Below are 27,343 nucleotides of genomic sequence, written 5' to 3'. Positions count from 1 at the left end.
GCATCATTCATTCGTATACGGAGGCCCCTCTTGGTGGTTCATCAAGGTTTCAATCCATTCTCAAGTGTTCTTCAAGATTCTTGCTGGAGTACCTCAAGTATTCGTTCTCTTGCATTCCCAAGTGCATTTGTTTTTCCTTTATCCTTTGAGGTGGTATTATAGCCGTCTTGTTAGTGTAGGAGCCTCAGAGAGTTTTCCTTTCAAGAATGAGATAATCAAATCCACCAATCATTTGATCATGAGATATTTCAACCAATGATTTCTTCATTGAGCTATCTTGGTTTTGATTTCACCTAAAGCCTTTCCTATGGTTTGTCGCTATTAGGGTGCTTGTCTTTAATCCCAGTTCTCAATGTACCCTCTTGGTGTAAGTAATTGTTCATATCTTGTTTCTCCCAATCAATCCTTGTTTCTGTTAGTGGCTGGTTGTCACTTCATTAATTTGAAAAAGTGTCCATAAGCCCACTACTGTCTTATTCTTTTCGTTGTTGTTTTTTCCAACAACTCCGTTCTATTCTTCTCGCAAGGATACTTGTCAAGTTCATTGGAGTTAGTAGTTGTCATTCTTTTCTTCTTTCTCTTCTTCCGTATGAGCTAGTTCATATTCTCTTGTTCCGGAGGCCTTGTGTTGTTGCTCATTTGGGTCAATCTTGTTGTTCTATCAAGATTATGGTGTTCCCTTGTTCTATTTAGTTGTTTGTTATGTATATCGTCTATTTCTTCCACCTTTTCGAATTTTTTGTCCCATTTTCCTAGCGAAGTGATGCCGAAATTTTCCGTGAATTCTGGCTTCTTTCTCATGTCATTCCTCATCCCCTTGCAACCTTCAAGGATTGTTGGTGTCACTCGTTTGTCAAAGAAGCGACTAAGTTTTACCTTTCATTCTTTCTCATCCTCTCCCCTTTCATTCTTGGATCTTGGGGCGAGATCCTCTTGTAGTGTAGGAGAGTTGTGACAGCCCGATGCCGACGTTCCAGAAGCTTCCCCTTTTCTTTCCGTTTTCGTCGTGTGACTTGATTAATTTGTCGCGTCATCATCGCATCATGCGCATCATCAGCATTGCATCGACACCCCGTTGCCGCCCGTTTTCAAAACTTGCATCTGTTGTTAGTTGCCGGTTCGCGCCGTTGTCCGTTCTGAGCCCGACTGCACTCGCACGCGCCCGCGACACCATCGAAACTCTGTTTTTAAAGTGCGTGTAAAACTCTCTCTGATCGAGGTGAAACTTGGCACGCGGTCGCCATTAGATATAGCTAGGCCGCCTGTCGAATTTCGTCAAGATCGGAGACCGTCTGGTACCCGAACCGTCGCCCGTAGCGGCACCGTATTCGGGCTACCGTCGGACGTCTGTCGGTGTTTTTAAATTCGTGTCGCGCCGCCCGCTCTCCCCCTCGTCTCTGGTAAACCACCCTACACGGCCACGTACCCGTTCCCGCGTTCGGAATCATCCGAATCCGACCCCGCGGTTGGATTCGGAACGAAATTCCGGTTAACCGAGCCCCCGTTTGCCTATATATAGGCCCCATGCCATTTATTAGACAGCCCCCTCTCATCTCTCCTCGAAATCCGCGCAACCTACCCGAAACCCTAGCCTCTCCCACCTCTCTCTCCTCCTCTGCGCCGCCGCCGGGCCCGCGAGCCCGAGGTAGGCCCTCCCGAGCCCATCTCGGCCCGAGGCAACCGCCGCCGCCTACCCTGGCCGGCGCGCCACCGCAGGCCAAGCCGCCCCCTCGCGTCGCGGCGTCCCGGGCCGTCTCCCGCCTCGACCTGCGCCGGCCGGCGAGCCCCAGTCGCCGGAGCCCCGCTAGGACCGGCCCGTCCCACGTCGTCGACAGCCGCCGCCGCTCAGAGCCTCCTCCGGCCGCCGTAGTCCCAGATCCAGCGCGCGGCGACCTCCTCGTCCAGGAGTCGCCTCGAGCCGCCGCTGCCAGGAACGCAACCCCGACGGTCGGATCTATCCAGCGCCGCTTTCCCCCGCCTTCCTCGACCCGCCGGGAGCCCGTGCCGCCCTACGTCAGTGCGACGGCCTGCCGCCGCCATGGCCGTACTCGAGCTGGAGGGCGACAGGGCCAGCGCCGCCCCGCTCCCTGCCCCCAACCAGCGCATGGGCCGGCCAGCACCGGCGCCACGTGGCCCAGCTCTGCGGTCCAGCTCCGCGACCCAGCTCCACCACCGCCGGCCTGCCCAGCCTCTCCACCGGTCGGCCCATCAAGCCCAATGTGAGCTCTCCTGCGAGCCCCTCTAGTCGTGCCCGAGCGCTGTGTAATTAAGTTGTGCTCGCGCCGTGTTGAACCCATTAGAGGTTCGGCCCATTAGTATTTTATTAGGTTTTCAGTTTTATCTTTTTCAGGGAAACACTAGATTTTTAAACGCCCGTAACTTGTTAACCGTTTGACGGATCGCGGTGAATGAGATATGTATTTGTTGTAGAATTTCGCGTAGAATCCGTTTATAGAACTTGCATATTTATTTAACGCCATTTAGGGTGCCTAATGCTTTGTTTTGCGTGCTGTTACAATAGGATCCGATCCGTAGTTATTTTTCGCGCGTGGCCGGGTTGTTCGTATGACGTAGAATAAATGTCCATGATATAGGGAGCTATTTTCCATGTATTTTAGAGCGGTCAAGTGTATTTTTGCGTGTAAGGACTGCCCGTTAGATTATTTTTCGTGTCTAGGTTTATTTTTCCCGCATTAATGTGTGGCTTTGTTTTGTGTTGCAAACCCCACATATTATATATGTTACCGGGGTAGAAAAATCCATTGGATTTTTCTGTGCAATTAGATTTAGCTTTTGAGTAAGTTAGTCCGCGAGATATTTTGCCGTGAAGCCGTTTTGTTTAATTCGTAGGATTTATTCCGTGCCTCGTTTGAATTAGTTGTCAACTAGGCAGTTGATCATGGATGTTTTGTTTAGCCCCTGGTATTTTTGGTTGCAATAGAAATGCATGTTTAGGTGTTGTTTGACTGCCCTCAAGTTGCTTGAATAGTGCTGTTTTAGAGGAGCTGAAATATTTCTAAGTCTGGAATCTGTTATTATTTTGTTGCTGTCTTGTCTTGCTTGCATCCTGTGATCTGTAGCCCTTTTGAGGTTGGTCCAATGGAGTTAGTTGTACCCCTTATGTTTCTCTAGCATGCTGTTAAGTTTCATGCCATTTGGAGTCCTGTAGCTATAGGTTTTGCTGCTGTCAATATGCCTTCAGGCTGAAAACTGCACTTTCAGGAGGTGTTATTTTCACTAAGTCTGAAATAGCGTGTGAGATGCCCTTTTAGTGTCTTCTTTTCCTAGTGCCCCTTGCTGCCATGCTAGTAGTTGTTAGTTGTTTGTAGTAGTGCGTCTTGCCCTCTTTCATGCCATGCCTTGCTTGAGCTCATCGGAGTTGTGTAGCCGAAGTTGTGAGGCGTAGATAGTGCTATGTGGCTGTTTTTGGCAGATTGTAGTGTTTTCTTGTTTTGCTCGTAGTTTTCGAACCGTAGCTCCGTTTTGATCGTGTCCTAAATGAAACTTGCTTAGAATCTCATGTAGTTTCATTTTCTCTTGCTGTTTGTATGTGTTGAAGTGCTCGTAGCCGCCGTTGCACACATTTTGCATGCATGCCATCATATCTTGCGGTGCTCGTAACTTTTGATCCGTAGCTCCGTTGGAGATGTTCTTTATCTGTAGGTTGCTTGCCTTGACGCCTAGAATCACTTGAACCTATTTGTTTTTCTGTTTAACAACTAATTAAGGTGTTAATTCAGATCTGGACAGAATTGTAAATTAACATGTGAGGTCGTTTTGGAGGTGCTATATGTCATTTCCGACCTCATTTAAAATGTCTAGATAGGTAGTTTAATTTCCGCTTCACCTCTTGCATGTTTGACAACTTTAATATTGCCGTGTATCTAATCGGGATAGAACTAAATATTAAACGTGGAGTTTCGTCAATATGCAACTCGTTGCATATTGAACTTCACTTAATGTGTAGTGTTTGATTGTGTGAATTGTCATGCCGTGACTTGCATGTATTCAGTAGCTCATGCATCATATGTGTGGTGCATCGTGTGGTGAATATCGTGTGTTGATGCTTGTTTCTGGTTTGCTTCGCCTCGATAGAGTTCCGCAAGCGTGTCGGATGTGAGGACCGTTCGACTACGTCGGTTTGTCTGCTTCACGGAGGAATTCTTCTTCCAAGCGGGATCCCAGGCAAGATGATCATTTCCCCAGATACCATTACTGTCATTGCCATGCTAGTTTATCGCTTCTATCGTTTATGTTTCGTTGCCTACCACCTGTTAAATATCAGCCTCTCAACAATGCCATGATTACCATCAACCTGTTCGACCTAGCAAACCACTGATTGGCTATGTTACTGCTTGCTTAACCCTGTTGATAGCGTTGCTAGTTGCAGGTGTAGATGCTTCCATGTGATAACATGGGTTCCTTGTCATATCACCTTATATTAATGCTATTTAATTTAATGCACCTATATACTTGGTAAAAGGTGGAAGGCTCGGCCTTTCTAGCCTGGTGTTTTGTTCCACCTTTGCCCCCTTAGTTTTCGGCTACCGGTGTTATGTTCCATAAACGAGCGCTCCTAACACGATCGGGGTTGTTATGGGGACCCCCTTGATAATTCGTTTTAGATTAAAGCTGGTCTGGCAAGGCCCAACTTTGGTTCTACATTTGCCCAACATAATAATTTTGATAAACTGAAATGCATAGGGAGTTAGCGCTACCCGAGGAGTAATTTTTACATAAACAGGGGGGCCAGTGCTGATGGTGTTGGTCCGAAACGGTCTGCCTGCGGGGCCACCGCGAGGAAACTCGAGGTTTGGCACCTGTAGCTAGTTCCATCAGTCGTGTCCTGAGGACGAGATACGCGGCTTCTATCGGGTACGTCGACACGTCGGGCGGCCTTGCTGGATTAGTTTTACCTTTGACGAGATATCTTGTGCATCGGGATTCCGGTGATGCTTTGGGTAATCTCAGAGTTGAGGTTTTCCACTAGGGAATCCGACGAGATCGCGAGCTTCGTGATTGAGGATTTCTATGCGGCTTGTGGTAATTTGTGATGGACTAGTTGGAGCACCCCTGCAGGGTTAAATATTTCGGAAAGCCGTGCCCGCGGTTATGTGGCAACGTGGAAGCTTTGTTTAACACTGGTTCTAGATAACTTGAAGTTAATTAATTAAAACTTGCCAACTGTGTGCGTGAACGTGACTGTCTCTTTCGTGAGTTCCTTCTCCGATCGAGGACACGGTGGGGTTATGACTGACGTAGGTAGGTGTTCAGGATCATTCATTTGATCATCTGTAGTTCACGTCCGCTATGCGTAGATCTTCCCCCTCTTATTTCTTGTACTCGTAAGTTTAGCCACCAAATATATGCTTAGCTGCTGCTGCAACCTCACCACTTAACCATGCCTCACCCATTAAGCTTTGCTAGTCTTGATACCTTTTGAAATGAGATTGCTGAGTCCCCTGTGGCTCACAGATTACTACAACACTAGTTGCAGGTAAAGGTAAAGGTCACTTAACGCGAGCGCGTTGATTGTTCATTTGGAGTTGCTTCTTCTTCTTCTTCTTCTTCATCGATCTAGGATGGGTTCCAGGCCGGCAGCCTGGGATAGCAAGGATGGACGTCGTTCTTCTTTTGTCGTTTGTTTTCGTCCGTAGTCGGACCCTGCTCTTACCCTTGACGGTTATGTAATGTACTGATGTGACTCTGATGTAGCCTGTGGCGAGTGTAAGCCAACTCTGTATATCTATCTCTTCTTTTCAGTACATGTACTTGTAACGATATCCATTCTTGCGACATGACGAGATGCGCTTCTATCCCTGACGAGGCCTTCGTGCCAAATTGAGGATAGGGTCGCATCTTGGGCGTGACAAAGCACAAGTGTGGAAAGGAGATAGTAGCATTGTCCCTTCTCTCTTTTTCTCTCATTTTTTGGTGGGCTCTTTGGCCTCTTTTATTTATTTATTTATTTTGGTGGGCATCTTTGGCCTCCTTTTGTAAATGGGCTTCTATGGCCTCTTTTATTTCCTCACATGGGACAATGCTCCATCAATGATGATCATCACACTTACAACTCAAAACTTAGAGCAATGATGACTCTATATGGAATGCCTTCGGTAGTGTACCGTGACAATGATCTGGCATGGCATAGACATCAATGGAAACATCATGCTAGCTATCTTATGATCATGCAATGGTAATGTAGAAGTGGTGGCACATGTCATGGTGGTAGTTGCATGGCAATATATCTCGGAATGGCTTTGAAAATGCGATAGTAGGTTGGTATGGTGGCTGTTTTGAGGGAGGCTATATGGTAGGTTTATGCACATGCGAAAGTTGCACGGTACTAAAGAAGATAGTGATGGTGGAAGGTGAAAGTGCATCTAAACCATGGACTCAACATTAGTCAAGAAGAACTCATATACTTGTTGCAAAAGTTTTATTTGTAATTGAAACAAAGCATTCAACGCATACTCCTAGGGGAAGGGTTGGTAGGTATAAACCATCGCGCAATCCCGACCGCTACACAAAGGATGACAATCAATAAACTAATCATGCTCAAACTTCATCACATAGCGGTTCACCATACGTGCATGCTACGGGAATCACTAACTTCAACACAAGTATCTCTAGATTCACAACACCATACTAACATAACTTAAATATTACCACAACCACATCTCAAAACTAATTGAGATGAATCAAACTTCTCCAACTACTCAATGCACATGAAGGTGGAAGTTTTCATATCCCTTTGGATAACTACCCTTTTTGAGACTACTATCAAAGCATAGATCAACTACATAGCTACGCACCGTTGTTCTCTAAAAGATATAAGTGAAGCACATAGAGCAAAATCAACTAGCTCAAAAGATATAAGTGAAGCACATGTGAGCTGAATTGTCTAACCAAAGGATATAAGTGAAGCTCGACAAAATCACGGTGAGTGCATGTCTCTCTCTCTAGGTGTGCAGCAAGGGTGATTGTGACAAACTTCATCACATAGCGGTTCACCATACGTGCATGCTATGAGAATCACTAACTTCAACACAAGTATCTCTAGATTCACAACACCATACTAACATAACTTAAATATTACCACAACCACATCTCAAAACTAATTGAGAGGAATCAAGCTTCTCTTTCTACTCAATGCACATGAATATGGAAGTTTTCGTATCCCTTTGGATAACTACCACTTTTGGGACTACTTTCATAGCATAAGCCAACTACCAAGCCACGCACCGCTGTGCTCTAAAAGATATAAGTGAAGCACATAGAGCAAAATCAACTAGCTCTAAAGATATAAGTGAAACACATGTGAGCTTAATTGCCTAACTCAAAGGATATAAGTGAAGCTCGACAAAATCATGGTGAGTGCATGTCTCCCTATCTAGGTGTGCAGCAAGGAAGATTGTGACACAACAAAAATAAAAGACTCCTACGATACAAGACGCTCCAAGCAAAACACATATCATGTGGTGAATAAAAATATAGCTCCAAGTAACATTACCGATGGATTGAAGACGAAAGAGGGGATGCCTTCTCGGGGCATCCCCAAGCTTAGGCTTTTTCAGCATCCTTGAATCAACTTGGGGTGCCTTGTGCATCCCCAAGCTTGTGCCTTGTCCAGCCACTCTTTATCTCTTTGTCCATAAGAACTTCACCCTGAACTTGAAAACTTCACAACACAAAACTTAAACAGAAACTCGTCATATCATTAGTATAAGAAAGCAACATAGTAGACATCAAGCTACTATGTTGCTACAAGGAGGGAAAATTGCTACTGTCCTACAAACCTCTGCACTTGGAGTCCCAACAACGTCTACAAGGAGAAGGTTGCATAGTAGACATCAAGCTCTTTTCTGGCGCCATTGCCGGGGAGGTTAGCGCTTGAAGGTATATCTTTAGATCTTGCAATCGAATCTTTTTGTTTCTTGTTCTTTCGCTAGAGAACTACAAAAAAATGGAATTGAGGATGCCTCATATGTTCCATCTTTTCAATTTCTTTCGTGAGCATGATGGGAAGGGAAATTGTGCTCAAGTGCTGAAAGAAGAATTACATAGAATGCTTGGCATAGAATATGTGAATGATGAGCATGATTGCAATGTTGTTAGCATGAATTCTATGAATACCCATGATGCTAATGATATGCAAGGCCACAAGCTTGGGGATGCTATATTTGATAAAGATGATCTTTTTAGTTCTTCCACTTTGAATGATCAAAATCATTTTGATGAAAGCATGCCCCCTATCTATGATGATTATTGTGAGGATACTTATGCTTTAAAGAAGAGGGATGATAAAACTTGTCATACTCTCGAGAACCCTTTTGCTAAACCTTGCTTTTTCATTGTGGACACAATTTGTAGTGCTCAAGTCTTTTACGATACTCCCACTACTATTCTTGAGAATAGATTTCCTTACGTGGAGAGTAGTAAAATTACTATGCTTGTAGATCATGAAAAGAAAGCCTTAGGTGCTGGTTATATAGTTGAATTCATTCATGATGCTACTGAAAATTACTATGAGATAGGATCATATGCTTCTACTTATTGCGATAGTATCAAGCTTCCTCTCCATATGTTGAAATTTTTGAAGCTATGCTTGTTTTGCCTTCCTATGCTAGTTGATTCTTGCTCCAATAAATTGTTTGATCACAAAATCCCTATGCATAGGAAGTGGGTTAGACTTAAATATGCTAGCCATTTTCTCCATGATGCTCTCGTGTGTTTCAATCCTTACCTTTTATGTGAGCATCATTGAAATCAATGCCTAGCTAAGGGCGTTAAACGATAGCGCTTGTTGGGAGGCAACCTAATGAATAAATTTTTCTTTGCTTTTTTGCTTCCTGTTTTGTTTTCTCCACACCATCATAATTCTGTTATGATTGTGTCTTTTGTGTTTGTGCCAAGCAAAACCGTTATGATTAGTCTTGGTGATGATTGTTTGATCATGCTAGAAAAAGACAGGAACTTTCTGCTCACGAAAAGAATTTTCATTTTTATACTGTAAGAGATTTTGAGTTGATTCTTTTTGCTGCTCATTGCTACACAAATTCTTCAGACTGTCGTAATGTTTCAGAATGTTTGAACTACCAGAAGTATAAGAAGTATACAGATTGCTACAGACTGGTCTGCTATTAACAGATTCTGTTTTTGTTGAGTTGGTTGCTTATTTTGATGAAACTATGGATAGTATCAGGGGGTATTAGCCATGGAAGATTGAAAATACAGTAACCCAACATCAACATGAGTAGAATTTAAGTTTTCTACAGTACCTAAGGAAGTGGTGGTTTGCTTTCTTATACTAATGTTATCACGACTTTCTGTTTAAGTTTCGTGTTGTGAAGTTTTCAAGTTTTGGGTGAAGTTCTTATGGACAAAGAGATAAAGAGTGGCAAGAGCTCAAGCTTGGGGATGCCCAAGGCACCACAAGTTGATTCAAGGATGCCGTAAAAGCCTAGCTTGGGGATGCCCCGGGAAGGCATCCCCTCTTTCGTCTTCAATCCATCGGTAACGTTACTTGGGGCTATATTTTTATTCACCACATGTTATATGTTTTGCTTGGAGCGTCTTGTATTGTAGGAGTATTTTATTTTTGTTGTGTCACAATCACCCTTGCTGCACACCTAGAGAGAGAGACATGCACTCACCGTGATTTTGTCGAGCTTCACTTATATCCTTTGGTTAGACAATTCAGCTCACATGTGCTTCACTTATATCTTTTGAGCTAGTTGATTTTGCTCTATGTGCTTCACTTATATCTTTTAGAGAACAACGGTGCGTAGCTATGTAGTTGATCTATGCTTTGATAGTAGTCTCAAAAAGGGTAGTTATCCAAAGGGATATGAAAACTTCCACCTTCATGTGCATTGAGTAGTTGGAGAAGTTTGATTCATCTCAATTAGTTTTGAGATGTGGTTGTGGTAATATTTAAGTTATGTTAGTATGGTGTTGTGAATCTAGAGATACTTGTGTTGAAGTTAGTGATTCCCGTAGCATGCACGTATGGTGAACCGCTATGTGATGAAGTTTGAGCATGATTAGTTTATGTCATCCTTTGTGTAGCGGTCGGGATCGCGCGATGGTTTATACCTACCAACCCTTCCCCTAGGAGTATGCGTTGAATGCTTTGTTTCGGTTACTACTAAAACTTTTGCAACAAGTATATGAGTTCTTCATGACTAATGTTGAGTTCATGGTTTAGATGCACTTTCACCTTCCACCATCACTAATTTCTTTAGTGCCGTGCAACTTTCGCCGGTGCATAAAACCCACCATTAGCCTCCCTCAAAACAGCCACCATACCTACCTACTATGGCTTTTTCAAAGCTATTCCGAGATATATTGCCATGCAACTACCACCATGACATGTGCCACCACTTCTACATTGCCATTGCATGATTTTAAGATAGCTAGCATGATGTTTACATTGATGTCTATGCCATGCTAGATCATTGTCACGGTACTCTACCAAAGGCATTCCATATAGAGTCATCGTTGCTCTAAGTTTTGAGTTTTCAGTGTGATGATCATCATTGATGGAGCATTGTCCCATGTGAGGAAATAAAAGAGGCCAACGAAGCCCATATACAAAAAGAGGCCAAAGATGCCAACCAAAAAAAAGGAGGCCAAAGAGCCCACCAAAATAATGAGAGAAAAAGAGAGAAGGGACAATGACTATCTTTCCACACTTGTGCATATTAAGCACCATGATCTTCGTGATTGAGAGTCTCTCGTTTTGTCACCACCATATAGCTAGTAGGAAATTATCATTATATAACTTGGCTTGTATATTCCTATGATGGGATTCTTCAAAATTGCCCTAGGTCTTCGTGAGCAAGGAAGTTGGATGCACACCCACTAGTTTTCCTTAAGAGCTCTCACATACTCATAACTCTAGTGCATCTCTTGCATGGCAATCCCTACTCATTCACATTGATATCTATTGATAAGCATCTCCATAGCTCATTGATATGCCTAGTCAATGTGACCATCTTCTCCTTTTTTGTCTCACAACCTCCACCACTCCATTCCACCTATAGTGCTATAACCATGGCTCACGCTCATGTATTGCGTGAGAGTTGAAAAGGTTTGAGAAATTAAAGGTGTGAAAACAATTACTTGGCCAATACCGAGGTTGTGCTTGATTTAAATTCGTTGTGCAAGGGTGATAGAGCATAGCCAGACTATATGATTTTGTAGGGATAACTTTCTTTCGGCCTTGTTATTTTGAAAATTCATGATTACCTTGCTAGTTTGCTTGAAGTATTATTGTCTCCACATCAATAGCAAACTATTGTTTTGAATCTAACGGATCTGAACATTCATGTCACATAAGAGGAGTTACAAAGGACATCTATGCTAGGTAGCATGAAAGCATAAAAAATTCATTCATTATCACTTCCCTACTCGAGGACGAGCAGGAGTTAAGCTTGGGGATGCTTGATACGTCTCCAACGTATCTATAATTTTTGATGGTTTCATGATGTTATCTTGTCAAACTTTGGATGTTTTATATGCCTTTTATATCTTTTTTGGGACTAACCTATTGAGATAGAACCTGCTTTTGCTCCTGCTAGATCTAGCTCTCCTAGATATGAATTGCCTGATATACCTGAGGGTTACGTTATGAAGGGAGAGATAGCTGTGGATTTTCTTGCGTGTAAGGATGCCTATGGCGCTGAGAAATTACTTCTCAAGTGGAAGGAAAAATCTCTGAAAGCTAGGATGAAATACGACCCAAAGTTTGCCACTTCACCTATCTTTATCACCGATAAGGATTATGAATTCTGTGTCGACCCTCAGATAATCTCTCTAGTCAAATCTGATGCTTTCCACGGTTATGAGTCGGAGACGGTCGTAGCCCATTGATACGTCTCGAACGTATCTATAATTTTTGATGGTTTCATGCTGTTATCTTGTCAAACTTTGGATGTTTTATATGCCTTTTATATCTTTTTTGGGACTCACCTATTAATTCAGTGCCAAGTGTCAGTTCCTGTTCTTTCCGTGTTTTTGTCCCTTTTTCAGGCGGAGTCCAAACGGAATAATTCTTTCGCGATGATTTTTTATGGAAAATATCAAAAATACCGGAAGAAAAAGATACCGGAGAGGGGACCCGAGGAAGCCACAAGCCCTGTCGGCGCCCCCCCCCTAGGCCACACCAACCAAGCTTGTGGGCCCCTCAGGGGCCCACTTGATGCAACTCCACTGCCATTTGGTCCTATAAATCCAGAAACCTCCAGAAAGAAACCTAGATCGGGAGTTCCGCCGCCGCAAGCCTGTGTAGCCACCAAAAACCAATCTAGAGCCCGTTCCGGCACCCTGCCGGAGGGGGAATCCATCTCCGGTGGCCATCTTCATCATCCCGGCGATCTCCATGACGAGGAGGGAGTAGTTCTCCCTCGGGGCTGAGGGTATGTACGAGTAGCTATGTGTTTGATCTCTCTCTTGTGTTCTTGAGATGTCTTGATCTTGATGTACCGTGGGCTTTGCTACTATAGTTGGATCTTATGATGTTCTTCCCCCTCTCCTTTCTTGTAATGAATTGAGTTTCCCCTTTGAAGTTATCTTATCGGATTGAGTCTTTGAGAAGAGTTGATGTATGTCTTGCACGTGTCTATCTGCGGTGATCAACTTGCGGGTTTGTGACATTGGGAACCGATGCATATGGGTTGGCACACGTTTGATTCATGTGAGTACTCGATGTATATTTTGGTGATCAACTTGCGGGTTCATGACATTGGGAACCTATGCATAGGGGTTGGCACACGTTTTGACTCTCCGGTAGAAACTTTGGGGCACTCTTTGAAGTTCTATGTGGTTGTTTAATAGATGATTCTGAGATTACGTGATGCATATCGTATAATCATGCCCACGGCTACTTGAGGTGAGAATGGAGTATCTAGGTGACATTAGGGTCTTGGTTGATATGTATCTTAAGGTGTTATTCTAGTACGAACTCTATGATGGATCGAACAGAAAGAATAGCTTCGTGTTATTTTACTACGGACTCTTGAATAGATCGATCAGAAAGAATAACTTTGTGGTGGTTTCGTACCCAACAATAATCTCTTCGTTTGTTCCCCACTATTAGTGACTTTGGAGTGAATCTTTGTTGCATGTTGAGGGCTAGTTATATGATCCAATTATGTTATCATTGTTGAGAGAACTTCACTAGTGAAAGTATGAACCCTAGGCTTTGTTTCCACGCATTGCAATACCGTTCGTGCTCACTTTTGTTACTAGTTACCTTGCTGTTTTTGTAATTTCAGATTACAAAAACCTATATCTCACATCCATATTGCACTTGTATCACCATCTCTTCGCCGAACTAGTGCACCTATACAATTTACCAATGTATTGGGTGTGTTGGGGACACAAGAGACTCTTTGTTATTTGGTTGCAGGGTTGCTTGAGAGAGACCATCTTCATCCTACGCCTCCCACGGATTGATAAACCTTAGGTCACTCACTTGAGGGAAAATTGCTACTATCCTACAAACCTCTGCACTTGGAGGCCCAACAACGTCTACAAGGAGAAGGTTTCGTAGTAGACATCACCCATCTTACCAAACTACACGATATAGCCACCCTTTTTACTAGTGAGGAGAAGATCCGTCACTACTATATCCTTAAGCTGTTTCCTTTCTCTCTAAAGGATGACCTAAAGCCTGGTTCACTTCTCTTGCTCCTGGATGTGTGAGTAGTCCCCAGGATATGGTCTATTACTTCTGTGAGAAATACTTCCCTGCCCATAAGAAGCAAGCTGCCTTGCAGGAAATATACAACTTTGCTCAACTCCAAGAAGAGAGTCTCCCGCAAGCTTGGGGGAGGCTCATCCAGCTACGAAATGCTTTGCCTGATCACCCTCTTAAGAAGAACGAGATACTTGATATCTTCTATAACGGACTTACCGATGCTTCTAGAGACCACCTAGATAGTTGTGCCGGTTGTGTTTTGAGGGAACGAACTATCGAACAAGCTGAGATCCTCCTGAATAACACCTTGATCAACGATAATGCTTGGACTATTCCCGAAGCACCTCCTAAGCCAACTCCTAAGAAAAGAGGTATTCTATTCCTCAGTCCCGAAGATATGCAAGATGCCAAGAAATCTATGCAAGAGAAAGGCATTAGATCTCAAGATGTCAAAAATCTACCACCTATCGAAGAGATCCATGGTCTCGACAACCCGATACAAGTAGTAGAAGTGAATTCTCTGCGTAGGTTTGATGAGAGTGATATTCCTTTTGAGAAACCTGCTAGCCTATGCTTTGATGAATTTGACAACTTTGTTGCCAAACAACAGAGTTTCAATGATTATGTTAGCACACATTTGGAACAAAGTACTCGTATGCTTAGCCATTTAAGTGCTTGTGTAGACAGAAATGTCAATGATCTGAAGCTTCTGAGTAAACATGCCTCTATGATTACTACTCAGGTAGAACAAGTACTTAAAGCTCAGAATGACTTGCTCAATGAATTAAATGACAACTCTGTCAGAGTCATTACTAGAGGAGGCAAAATGACTCAGGAACCTTTGTATCCTGAAGGCCATCCTAAGAGAATTGATCAAGATTCTCTAAGAATTAATGCTGATACACCCAGTCATCCTAAGGAGAAGAAGAAGGATGATAGAAATCTACATGCCAGTTCACCGAATACTGTCACACCTGAAGAACCTAATGATATTTCTGCATCTGATGCAGAAACACAATCTGGTAATGAACATGAACCTGGTGATAATACGGACAGCGATGTTCATAATAATGCTCAACCTAGCAATGATGAGGTTGTGGAGATTGAACCTACGGTTAATCCTGATAACCCACAACCTAAGATATACGATAAGAATGACTTCACTGCTAGGAAGCATGGTAAAGAAAGGGAGCCATGGGTTCAGAGCCTATGTCCTTGTTGGAAATATGCCCTAGAGGCAATAATAAAATGGTTATTATCATATTTCCTTGTTCATGATAATCGTCTATTGTTCATGCTATAATTGTATTAACAGGAAACAGTAATACATGTGTGAATAAATAGATCACAATGTGTCCCTAGCAAGCCTCTAGTTGGCTAGCTTGTTAGTCAATAGATGATCATGGTTTCCTGGTCATGGGCATTAGATGTCATTGATAACGGGATCACATCATTGGGAGAATGATGTGATGGACAAGACCCAATCCTAAGCGTAGCACTAGATCGTATTGTTCGTATGCTAAAGCTTTTCTAATGTCAAGTGTCTTTTCCTTCGACCGTGAGATTGTGCAACTCCTACCGTAGGAGTGCTTTGGGTGTATCAAACGTCACAACGTAACTGGTTGACTATAAAGGTGCACTACGGGTACCTCTGAAAGTGTCTGTTGGGTTGGTACGAATCGAGATCGGGATTTGTCACTCCGCGTGACGGAGAGGTATCTCTGGCCCACTCGGTAGAACATCATCATGAGCTCAATGTGACTAAGGAGTTAGTCACACGATGACGTGCTACAGAACGAGTAAAGAGACTTACCAGTAACGAGATTGAACAAGGTATAGGTATACCGACGATCGAATCTCGGGCAAGTTCTATACCGACAGACAAAGGGAATTGTATACGGGATTGATTGAATCCTTGACATCGTGGTTCATCCGATGAGATCATCGTGGAGCAAGTGGGAGCCACCATGGGTATCTAGACCCCGCTGATGGTTATTGGCCGGAGAGGTGTCTCGATCATATCTACCTGTCTCCCGAACCCGTAGGGTCTACACACTTAAGGTTCGATGACGCTAGGGTTATAGGGAATTGTTATACGAGGTTATCGAAAGTTGTTCGGAGTCCCGGATGAGATCCCGGGCGTCACGAGGAGCTCCAGAATGGTCCGAAGGTAAAGATTGATATATAGGATGGATGGTTTCGGACACCGGAAGTGTTTCGGGCGTCACCGGTAACTACCGGGACCACCGGGACCACCAGAGGTGGCCCTGGGGGTCCACCGGAAGGGGGCAACGACCTCGGGAGGCTAGATGGGCCGAGTGCCGGAGGGAATCAGCCCCTAGGTGGGCTGGTGCCCCCCCCCCACTCAGCCCATGGCGCAAGAAGAAGGGAGAGGGGGGGGAACCCTAGTGCAGGTTGGCCTAAGGCCCACTAGAAGGGTGCGCCACCCCTCCTCCCCCCTTGGCCGCCGCACCTCCCCCCATCTAGGGCTGCTGCCCCTCCCAGGAGAGGGAAACCCTCAAGGGGGCGCAGCCCCTCCCTTCCCCGATATATAGTGGGCACCTTTGGGCTTTTGGGGACACGGTTTTCCCTCTCCCTCGGCGCAGCACTGCTCTTCTTTCTCCTCCTCTGTGCCGGTGCTTGGCGAAGCCCTGCCGGGAGACCTCGTCTCTCCAGCGACACCACGCCGTCGTGCTGCTGGAGATATTCCCCAACCTCTCCCTCCTCCTTGCTGGATCAAGGTGCGGGAAACGTCACCGGGCTGCACGTGTGTTGAACGCGGAGGTGCCGTAGTTCGGCACTAGATCGAAATCACACTGCGATCTGAATCGCCGCGAGTACGACTCCATCAATCGCGTTCTAGTAAGGCTTCCGCTTAGCGATCTTCAAAGGTATGAAGATGGACTCACCCCTCTCTCGTTGTTGGTCTCTCCATAGGAAGATCTCAATATGCGTAGGAATTTTTTTGAATTTATGCTACGTTACCCAACAATGGCATCCGAGCGAGGTTTTCTATGCGTAGATTCTATGCACGAGTAGAACACAAAAGGTTGTGGGCGATGATTTGTCAATTGCTTGCCGCTACTAGTCTTATTCTTTTCCGACGGTATTGTTGGATGAAGCGGCCCGGACCGACCTTACACGTACGCTTACGTGAGACTGGTTCCACCGACAGACATGCACACCGTGCATAAAGGTGGCTAGCGGGTGTCTGTCTCTCCCACTCTAGTCGGATTGGATTTGATGAATAGGGTCCTTACGAAGGTTAAATAGCTTTGGCATATCATCTTTGTGGCTGTCACGTAGGTAAGAAGGCGTTCTTGCTAGAAACCCAAATCAGCCACGTAAAACTTGCAACAACAATTAGAGGACGTCTAACTTGTTTTTGCAGGGTTTGACATGTGATGTGATATGGCCAAAGTTGTGATGTTGCATGTATGATGTATGAGATGATCATGTTATTGTAATAGGTTTCACGACTTGCATGTCGATGAGTATGACAAGCGGCAGGAGCCATAGGAGTTGTCTTAATTTATTGTATGAGATGCAACGCCATGTGCTTACTACTTTTACTTCATTGCTAACGGTTAGCTATAGTAGTAGTGATAGTAGTAGTTGGCGTGACGACTTCACGGAGACACGATGATGGAGATCATGGTGTCACGCCGGTGACGATGATGATCATGCGATGCCTGAAGATGGAGATCGAAAGAGCAAAGATGATAATGGCCATATCATGTCACTATATGATTGCATTGTGATGTTTATCATGTTTTTTTATCTTATTGCTTAGAACGATGGTAGCATAATAAGATGATCCCTCTTCAAAATTTCGAGAACGTATTCCCCTAAGTGTGCACCATTGCGAAGGATCGTTGTCTCGAAGCACCACGTGATGATCGGGTGTGATAGATTCTAACGTTCGCATACGACGGGTGTAAGCCAGATTTACACACGCGAAACACCTAGGTTGACTCGACGAGCTTAGCATGTACAGACATGACCTCGAATACAAGAGACCGAAAGATCGAACATGAGTCGTATGGTTGAATACGATCAACATGAAGTTGCTCACCATGGTGACTAGTCCGTCTCACGTGATGATCGGACACGGGTTAGTCAACATGGATCATGTATCACTTAGATGACTAGATGGATGTCGATTTAAGTGGGAGTTCATACTTAATTTGATTAAATGAACTTAATTGTCATGAACTTAGTCTAAAAGTTGTCTTTATAAATATTGTAGATGGCCAACGTCAACCTCAATTTCAATGCATTCCTAGAGAAAAACAAGCTGAAAGATGATGGTGGAAACTATGCGGACTGGGTTCGCAACTTGAAACTCATCCTTGAAGCAGCTAAAAAGGCTTATGTCCTTGATGCGCCGCTAGGTGACCCTCTCGCTCCCGCAGCAGTCCAGGACATTCTGAACGTTTGGCAAACGCGGAGTGATGACTACTCTCTGGTTAGGTGTGGCATGTTATACAGTTTAGAAACGGGGCTCCAAAGGCGTTTTGAGCAACACGGTGCATATGAAATGTTCCAAGAGCTGAAGCTAGTTTTTCAAGCTCATGCCCGTGTCGAGAGATATGAAGTCTCCAACAAGTTCTTTAGCTGTAAGATGGAGGTTAACAGTTCTGTCAGTGAGCACATACTCAAAATGTCTGGGTTACACGGTCGTCTGACTTCACTTGGAGTCGAACTTACGGATGATGCTATAATTGACAGAATCCTCCAGTCTCTCCCACCAAGCTACAAAGGTTTTGTGCTGAACTACAACATACAAGGGATTGAGAAGACCACTCCCAAGTTGTACTCGATGCTGAAGTCTGCAGAAGTAGAAATCAAGAAAGAGCATCAAGTGTTGATGGTCAACAAGAACACTAGTTTCAAGAAGGGCAAGGGTAAGAAGAACTTCAAGAAAGACGGCAAAGCCGTTGCCGCGCCCGGTAAGCCAGATGCAGGGAAGAAGAAAAGGAATGGACCCAAGCCTGAGACTGAGTGCTTCTATTGCAAGGGAAAGGGTCACTCGAAGCGGAACTGCCCCAAATACTTAGCGGACAAGAAGACCGGCAACGTTAAAGGTATATGTGATATACATATTATTTATGTGTACCTTACCAGCGCTCGTAGTAGCTCCTGGGTATTTGATACCGGTGCTGTTGCTCACATTTGCAACTCAAAGCAGGAACTGCGGAATAAGCGGAGACTGGCCAAGGATGAGGTGACGATGTGCGTCGGGAATGGCTCCAAGGTCGATGTGATCGCCGTCGGCACGCTACCTCTACATCTACCGTCGGGATTAGTTTTAAACCTTAATAATTATTATTTAGTACCAGCTTTGAGCATGAATATTGTATCAGGGTCTTGTTTAATTCGAGACGGCTACTCATTTAAGTCAGAGAATAATGGTTGTTCTATTATATGAGTGATATGTTTTATGGTCATGCTCCGCTGGTGAATGGTTTATTCTTGATGAATCTCGATCGTGATGTTACGCATATTCATAGTGTGAGTACCAAAAGATGTAAAGTTGATAATGATAGTCCCACATACTTGTGGCACTGCCGCCTTGGTCATATCGGTGTTAAGCACATGAAGAAGCTCCATACCGATGGACTATTAGAGTCTCTTGACATTGAATCATTTGACACGTGCGAACCGTGCCTCATGGGCAAGATGACTAAGACTCCATTCTCAGGAATAATGGAGAGAGCGACCGACTTATTGGAAATAATACATACTGATGTGTGTGGTCTAATGAACGTTGAAGCTCGTGGTGGCTATCGTTATGTTCTCACTCTCATCGATGATCTGAGTAGGTATGGGTATATCTACTTGATGAAGCACAAATCTAAGACTTTTGAAAAGTTCAAGGAATTTCAGAGTGAGGTCGAGAATCAACGTGACAGAAAAATTAAGTGTCTACGATTTGATCGTGGAGGAGAATATTTGAGTCACGAGTTTGGCACACACCTAAGGAAGTGTGGAATCGTTTCACAACTGACGCCGCCTGGCACACCGCAATGCAACGGAGTGTCTGAACGTCGTAATCGCACTTTATTAGATATGGTACGATCTATGATGTCTCTTACCAACTTACCGCTATCATTTTGGGGATACGCATTAGAAACTGCAGCATTCGCTTTAAATAGGGCACCGTCTAAATCCGTTGAGACGACACCGTATGAACTATGGTTTGACAAGAAACCTAAGCTGTCGTTTCTTAAAGTTTGGGGCTGCGATGCTTATGTGAAGAAACTTACACCAGAGAAGCTCGAAACCAAAGCGAAGAAATGCGTATTCATAGGATACCCTAAGGAAACTATTGGGTATACCTTCTATCTTAGATCCGAAGGTAAAACCTTTGTTGCGAAGAACGAATCCTTTCTAGAGAAAGAGTTTCTCTCGAAAGAAGTAAGTGGGAGGAAAGTAGAACCTCATGAGGTAATTACACCCCTCTCAAATCGGAGAGTAGCGCAGCGCGGGAAATTGTTCCTGTGGCGCCTACACCAACTGAAGAGGAAGTTAATGATAATGATCATGAAGCTTCGGATCGAGTTGCTACTGAACCGCGAAGGTGCACAAGGGCACGCTCCACACCAGAGTGGTACGGCAACCCTGTGATGGAAATCATGTTGTTAGACAACGGTGAACCTTCGAACTATGAAGAAGCAATGGCGGGCCCAGATTCCAACAAATGGCTTGAGGCTATGAAATCCGAGATATGATCCATGTATGAGAACAAAGTATGGACTTTGGTGGACTTGCCCGATGACCGACGAGCCATAGAAAATAAATGGATCTTTAAGAAGAAGACTGATGCAAACGGTAATGTGTCCGTTTATAAAGCTCGACTTGTCGCAAAGGGTTTTCGAAAAATTCAAGGAATTGACTACAAAGAGACTTTCTCTCCCGTAGCGAAGCCAAAGTCAGTTCGAATCATGTTAGCAATTGCCGCTTTTCATGATTATGAAATTTGGCAAATGGACGTCAAAATAGCGTTCCTTAAGGGGAACCTTAAAGAAGAGTTGTATATGATGCAACCAGAAGGTTTTGTCGACCCTAAGGGTGCTAACAAAGTGTGCAAGCTCCAGCGCTCCATCTATGGGCTGGTGCAAGCATCTCGGACTTGGAACATTCGCTTTAATGAGGTGATTAAAGCGTTTGGGTTCATACAGGTTTACGGAGAAGCCTGTCTGTACAAGAAAGTGAGTGGGAGCTCTGTAGCTTTCCTCATACTGTATGTGGATGACATATTACTGATGGGGAATAACATAGAGATGTTGGAGAGCATAAAGGCCTATTTGAACAAGAGTTTTTCAATGAAGGACCTTGGATAAGCTGCATACATATTAGGCATTAAGATCTATAGAGATAGATCGAGACGCCTCATAGGTCTTTTGCAAAGTACATACCTTGACAAGATATTGAAGAAGCAATATGGAAAACTCAAAGAAAGGGTTCTTGCCAGTTTTGCAAGGTATGAGATTGAGTAAGACTCAGTCGTCGACCACAGCAGCAGATAGAGAGAAGATGAGTACTGTCCCCTACGCTTCAGCCGTAGGCTCTCTTATTTATGCCATGCTGTGTACCAGACCTGATATAAACCTTGCCATAAGTTTGGTAGGGAGGTACCAAAGTGATCCCGGTATGGAACACTGGACAGCGGTCAAGAATATCCTTAAGTACTTGAAAAGGACTAAGGAAATGTTTCTCGTTTATGGAGGTGACGAAGAGCTCGTCGTAAAGGGTTACGTCGACGCTAGCTTCGACACAGATCCGGATGACTCTAAGTCACAGACCGGATACGTGTATGTTTTGAATGGTGGGGCAGTGAGCTGGTGCAGCAGCAAGCAAGAAGTCGTGGTAGCATCTACATGTGAAGCGGAATACATAGCTGCTTCAGAAGCGGCTCATGAAGGAATTTGGATGAAGGAGCTCATCACCGACCTTGGAGTGGTTCCGAGCGCGTCGGGTCCAATGACACTCTTCTGTGATAACACTTGGGCCATTGCCATAGCCAAGGAGCCCAGGTTTCACTGGAAGACGAAGCACATTAAACGCCGCTACAACTCCATCCAGGACCATGTCTAGAGTGGAGTAATAGAGATTTGTAAAGTACATACGGATCTGAATGTTGCAGACCCGTTGACTAAACCTCTTCCACGAGCAAAACATGATCAACACCATAATGCTATGGGTGTTCGATACATCACAATGTAACTAGATTATTGACTCTAGTGCAAGTGGGAGACTGTTGGAAATATGCCCTAGAGGCAATAATAAAATGGTTATTATCATATTTCCTTGTTCATGATAATCGTCTATTGTTCATGCTATAATTGTATTAACAGGAAACAGTAATACATGTGTGAATAAATAGATCACAATGTATCCCTAGCAAGCCTCTAGTTGGCTAGCTCGTTAGTCAATAGATGATCATGGTTTCCTGGTCATGGGCATTAGATGTCATTGATAACAGGATCACATCATTGGGAGAATGATATGATGGACAAGACCCAATCCTAAGCGTAGCACTAGATCGTATTGTTCGTATGCTAAAGCTTTTCTAATGTCAAGTGTCTTTTCCTTCGACCGTGAGATTGTGCAACTCCCAGATACCGTAGGAGTGCTTTGGGTGTATCAAACGTCACAACGTAACTGGGTGACTATAAAGCTGCACTACGGGTACCTCTGAAAGTGTGTGTTGGGTTGGTACGAATCGAGATCGGGATTTTGTCACTCCGCGTGACGGAGAGGTATCTCTGGGCCCACTCGGTAGAACATCATCATGAGCTCAATGTGACTAAGGAGTTAGTCACACGATGACGTGCTACGGAACGAGTAAAGAGACTTACCAGTAACGAGATTGAACAAGGTATAGGTATACCGACGATCGAATCTCGGGCAAGTTCTATACCGACAAACAAACGGAATTGTATACGGGATTGATTGAATCCTTGACATCGTGGTTCATCCGATGAGATCATCATGGAGCAAGGGGGAGCCACCATGGGTATCCAGACCCCATTGATGGTTATTGTACGGAGAGGTGTCTCGGTCATGTCTACCTGTCTCCCGAACCCGTAGGGTCTACACACTTAAGGTTCGATGACGCTAGGGTTATAGGGAATTGTTATACGAGGTTATCGAAAGTTGTTTGGAGTCCCGGATGATATCCCGGACGTCGCGAGGAGCTACGGAATGGTCCGGAGGTAAAGATTGATATATAGGATGGATGGTTTCGGACACCGGAAGTGTTTCGGGCATCACCGGTAACGTACCGGGACCACCGGAGGTGGCCCCGGGGGTCCATCAGAAGGGGGCAATGACCCCGGGAGGCTAGATGGGCCAAGTGCGGGAGGGAACCAGCCCCTAGGTGGGCAGGTGCGCCCCCACTCAGCCCATGGCGCAAGAAGAAGGGAGAGGGGGGGAACCCTAGCGCAGGTGGGCCTAAGGCTCACCAGAAGGGTGCGCCCCCCCTCCTCCCCCCCTTGGCCATCGCACCTCCCCCCATCTAGGGCTGCCGCCCCTCCCTCCCCCTATATATAGTGGGCACTTTGGGGCTTTTGGGGACACGGTTTTGCCTCTCCCTCGGCGAAGCCCTGCTCTTCTTTCTCCTCCTCTCTGCCGGTGCTTGGTGAAGCCCTGCCGGGAGACCTCGTCTCTCCAACGACACCACGCCGTCGTGCTGCTGGAGATCTTCCCCAACCTCTCCCTCCTCCTTGCTGGATCAAGGTGCGGGAGACGTCACTGGGCTGCACGTGTGTTGAACGCAGAGGTGCCGTAGTTCGGCACTAGATCGGAATCACACCGCGATCTGAATCGCCGCGAGTACGACTCCATCAACCGCGTTCTAGTAACACTTCCGCTTAGCGATCTTCAAAGGTATGAAGATGCATTCACCCCTCTCTCGTTGCTGGTCTCTCCATAGGAAGATCTGAATATGCATAGGAACTTTTTTGAATTTATGCTACATTACCCAACAGCCCTTTCCTCCTAAGCCATCCAAGAAAAAGGAAGATGAGGATTTTCAGTGCTTCGTTGAGATGATAAGACCCGTCTTTCTACAGATGCGGTTAACTAATATGCTCAAAATGTCTCTGTATGCCAAGTACATGAAATATATCGTGACTAATAAACGGAAGATACCAGATCTTGAGATCTCCACCATGGTTGCCAATTACACTTTCAAAGGTGGAACTCCTAAGAAACTTGGTGATCCCGGAGTGCCCACTATACCTTGCTCAATTAAAGGAAACTACGTAAGAACTGCCTTATGTGACCTTGGAGCCGGTGTTAGTGTTATGCCGCTCTCTCTTTATCGTAGACATGAATTGGATAAGTTGACACCCACTGAAATTTCTCTGCAAATGGCCCACAAATCAACTGCTTTCCCTATCGGCATTTGCGAGGATGTGCCTGTTGTGGTTGCTAACACCACTATCTTAACAGACTTTGTTATCTTGGATATTCCCGAGGATGATGCCATGGTTGCCATCCTCGGAAGACCCTTTTTAAACATTGCAGGGGCTGTTATAGATTGCAACAAAGGCAATGTCACTTTCCATGTCAATGGTAATGAGCACACAGTGCACTTTCCGAAGAAACGATATCAAGTACATTACATCAATGCTATCGAAAAGACTTCGTCGGTTCTTATTGGGAGTTTTGAATGCCCTATTCCTCGTGTCAAGATGAAGTATGATTTGCTTGTTGGGGAGATACATATCCCCATTGAGGTAACTTAGTGGCTATTCGACAATTCTCCGTTTCTTCTTGCGATTCGAAAAGGTTTTGTCATGAGGATTTGATCAACCCCATTGACGGAATTCTTCCGATGACCATGAAATGGATGAATCAAAGAGTCACATACCTCTGTTTTAAGCTTTCACTTTCTGTTGCTTAGAAGAAAAATGATAGATTTAGTTTAGATTTTCCTGTTTTCTGTTTTAGCGTCCCGGAGAAAAATACCCCGAAAATAAAAGTTCTCCGATGGTCCTGAAAATATAGTATGATTTTTTCTGGAATATTTGAAAAATATTGGGCCTGAGAGCTGGCCTAGGGGCCAAACCAGTGGGCCACAAGCCCTGCAGCCGCCGCCCCCTGGTGGCGGCTAGCAAGCTTGTGGGGCCCACAGAGACCCCCTCCACTCATTCCAGCTCCCATCCTCTTCTTCCACCTCCAGAAAAAATTGTTTCGCAGCTCAAACCCGTGTTCTTGCTCATTTGGCTGTGATTTTCGATCTCCTTGCTCAAAGCACCATTCTCCGAACCGTTTTGGGGAAATTACTCCTTGGTAAGTGACTCCTCCATTGGTCCAATTAGTTTTTGCTCTAGTGCTTTATCCTTCGCATATTCTTGCTACCTTGGTGACCCTGTTCTTGAGCTAGAAATGTTGATTTTAGCTAGTCCCAAGTAGTTTTAGCGCGTGATACGGTCTCTAGGCACTAGTAGGAGTAGTTGCTACGAGTTGGGTTAATTCTTATTCACTTTTCTTTCGAAGTCTCTAGAAATTTCAGAATTTTTCAAAGCTAAAAAAAGAAAAGATGAGGAGGTTCTTGAGAGGCTCTTCAAGCCGTAACCCCAAGGAGGATGAGAAGAACCACCCCAAGTACATAGTTCCTCGAGTCACGGAAGTTCGAGCGTGCGAGTGGCCAAGTGATGAATTTTTGCGCGCCGCTGGGCTTTATCAAGACTTTTATTACTTGGTGGAGAACGCAGGTCTTACTGCGTTCGTTGAAGATAAGTGCTCACAATACCTCCTCCTCACAAATATTTTTGTTCAAAGCTTCAACTTTTATCCGATGAAGAATCCTCCCATGGTTGAGTTCATGTTGTACGATATCCCCTAGTGCATGACGCTACACGATTTTTGCAATGTATGCAAATTACCTTATGTTGGGGATATCTGTGACCCTCGTCCACGCGATTTGGAGGATTTCATTGGTACTATTGCTGTTGGAGAGGAGAGAGGAGTGTCTCGCGCTAGAATTGCTAGCATACATTTTCCTGTGCTTCGGTACTTTTCTTTATTTGTGGGAAAATGTTTGATTGGTCGTGGGGAGGCTGGATCACTTAGTTCTCCAGACCTTGCGGTTTTGCGCGAAGGCCTTTATAACGATAAGACTTATAGCCTAGGTGCTATAGTAGCCCAGCGGTTGAACACCAACTGTTCCAAGGGTGTTGTCTATGGAGGTATCTATGCTACCCGTTCTGCCAGACACTTTGAGATACCCGTTAGACTGGGAGAGGAAGGAGAGATGCTTCTTCCTGAGAAATATCTGGATTATGACAGCATGGTTCACCATGATTTTCTGGATAGAGATGCGAGTAGACGGATGATTTATAACCTGGTATTTAGTCAGGGTACTCGAGAGACTATTACTTTGCATGCTCCTTCTTTGTTTGATCTTCATGCAGGCAGGTACACTATTATGCCCTCGGACATCTACACATATTGGGGCTTGGCCCAACCACAGGTGCCCGTGCCCGAGCCATCAGTCGAGTACCAGACGCCAGTTTATCAGTGGGAGCCAGAGGAGCTCACACAGCAGTGGCATCCACAGTCTGCTCCAGAGTATCCCGTAGCTGGTTATTTCCCGCCTTGGGAGTAGACCAAGCTAGGCCAAAAGCCTAAGCTTGGGGGAGTATGTTCTCACCGACCCTACATTCATGCTAGTTTATTTTTGTTTTCACTTTGTTCGCCGGTGTTTACACTTTGCCACTGTATTATCCATGCTAGTTTATTTTTGTTTTCTTGTTTTTCTGTTTTGTGTCATTTTGAGAAAACCCAAAAAGATTTTTCTTTCTTCTTTTGCTTGTTGGGAGCTTCCCCGTATAAATAGTTTTCTTTTTCTTTGGGTCAAGGTAGAAGATATTGGTTACAATGTTTAGTGGCTCTTGCATGCATACCCGTTTAGCTTTCAAAGAGCCATATTACTTTGTCTTCTCCTTTGTGTTTGCCTGCAGATTCAGCTTAGTCCATTGCACGAGCACTCTTATTATTGTTCACATCGTTCGATCGTGCAAATGAAAGGCAATAATGATGATATATGATGAAGTGACTGAGACTGGAAAAGCTGGTATGAACTCTATCTATTTTGTTTTTGTAAATATGACTAGCTTGTCGTCCCAGATTCAGCTTTATTGTGAGAGAACCATGTTTGCAACGACAACTTAGAGATCATAGTTTCTGATGCCATGCTTAATTAGCTGAGAGCTTATAATGGTTTGTCTTGAATGCCAACATAGATTTTGAGATGACTATGATGTAATATGATAGGATGGTATTCTCCTTTGAATGATTCAAGTGGCTTGACTTGGCGCATGTTCATGCATGTAGTTGAAACAAAATCAACATAGCCTCTATGATGTTCGTGTTCATGGTGATTTATATCTTGTTCATGCTTGCATTCAATGTTAGTCATACTCATTGCATCTTGATGACTGTTGTCGCTCTCTAGTTGGTCGCTTCCCAGTCTTTTGCTAGCCTTCACTTGTACTAAGCGGAATACTGTTTGTGCATCCACTTCCATAAACCCAAAATTTTTTCCATGAGAGTCCATCATACCTACCTATTTGCGGTATCTACCTGCCGTTCCAAGTAAATTTTCATGTGCCATTCTCTAAA

The sequence above is a fragment of the Hordeum vulgare genome, chromosome 3H (assembly GCF_904849725.1).
Source record: "Hordeum vulgare subsp. vulgare chromosome 3H, MorexV3_pseudomolecules_assembly, whole genome shotgun sequence".
NCBI lineage: Eukaryota > Viridiplantae > Streptophyta > Magnoliopsida > Poales > Poaceae > Hordeum > Hordeum vulgare.
Note: the sequence above shows the minus strand (reverse complement) of the source record.